This window comes from Azolla caroliniana, unplaced genomic scaffold (assembly GCF_043228905.1).
Source record: "Azolla caroliniana isolate FFs.n. ecotype wild unplaced genomic scaffold, voAzoCaro1.0.p SCAF_22, whole genome shotgun sequence".
Taxonomy (NCBI): domain Eukaryota; kingdom Viridiplantae; phylum Streptophyta; class Polypodiopsida; order Salviniales; family Salviniaceae; genus Azolla; species Azolla caroliniana.
Window position 1 is genome coordinate 10,158,060 of NW_028230457.1, and position 1,426 is coordinate 10,159,485.

Here is a 1,426-nt window from a genome sequence, read left to right on the forward strand (position 1 = left end):
TGTTGTATTCCTCTCTGATATAATGATAGTTGGAGTCTGTGGGCTCCCGTAGTTTTTCCCATTTAGGGTTTTCCACGTAAACATACTATGTACTCTCTTGCTTTATTGTTTTGTGTGTATACGTGCATTTCTCCCTATTCCCATTTTTTCTGTGGTTGATTCTAAGACTCGGTTGTGGTTGAGCAATATTCCGCATATTCCTGTCAGATATGGTGGCATTTCCATATGCCAACATCCTTGGTGGAATTAGATACCTCATCACATGTACGAGACCCGACATATGCTTTGCAGCTAACTTCTTATCTCGCTACATGCAAGCACCAAGTCCAATCCTCACCCAACACTTGAAGTGCCTATTAAGGTACCTTCAAGAAACTAAGGACTTTGGCATCACCTATTCGGCATGTCATCCATTACCAAAACCATACTTAACTTGCTACTCGGATGTCGATTGGGGGGGTGATGAAGACACATTACAATCGACATTAGGCTATGTCTATCTTTTATCAAATGGTGCCATTTCATGGCAAAGCAAAAGGCAACAAAGAGTCACACTCTCATCAACGGAAGCAAAATATGTAGCAATGATATTGGCACTTAAAGAAGGAATTTGGCTAAAGGATTTCTTGAAGGAAACAACTTTATTCCTTGATCATCCACTTCTCCTTCGATGTGATAACATGTCAGCCATTATGCTTGCAAAGAACCTCAAACATTCTGAGCTAACAAAGCACATTGCCATAAAGCTACAGTTTAGTAGGGAACTTCTACATGAAGGCAATATTCAAATAACTCATGTGCGCACTGAGCAACAATGGGCAGACTTCTTAACGAAGTCTACGCAAAAATAAAAACACTACGAAATTTGTAATCAACTAGGATTAAAAGATACATAGTTAATATTATCTAAGTTAGGGGGGTGTATTAGAATATAAGTTAAATAATAATGTTAATAATAAATATAATAACTGTCTTCCGAGTGACATTCACCAAGAAAGGCTTCAACTAGCTTATATAGTTATAAATAGGCCTCTAGACCTATAGTTGTAACATGGCGTTTTTATATAATAAACGATTTACACTTTCCCTCACTCTCTCTCTCTCTCTTGTCTCTCTTTTCTCTTCTCAACAATGACCATGGCCGGCAGTTCCCAAAGTTGTCATTGAAGCTCGGCGATTCTGGCTTCTCAAGCTTGCCAGAGCTCCATCACGCATTTGGATTGTTTGCGTGCTTGTCTACTACTAGAGGCCATATCCTTAGCTACACGGGTCGTCTTTTCCAATTCTTCGTATACTTCGACTAGGAAGGTATTAAGTTCTTGCAACTCAATGAGTAGGTGGCTGCTTCGATTGTGACACTTTCGACCGATTTGTTGTACGACAGCCTCTTCCTCGCTTCTAGGTTGCCGGCTATAGCTCTCTGTAC

General features: G+C 40.0%; 1 pseudogene; it reads left to right on the forward strand.

Moving 5' to 3' along the window:
* The first annotated feature begins 209 nt into the window (after positions 1-209).
* Positions 210-851, forward strand: LOC147849966 (secreted RxLR effector protein 161 pseudogene; annotated as a pseudogene).
* Positions 852-1,426: the final 575 nt, after the last annotated feature.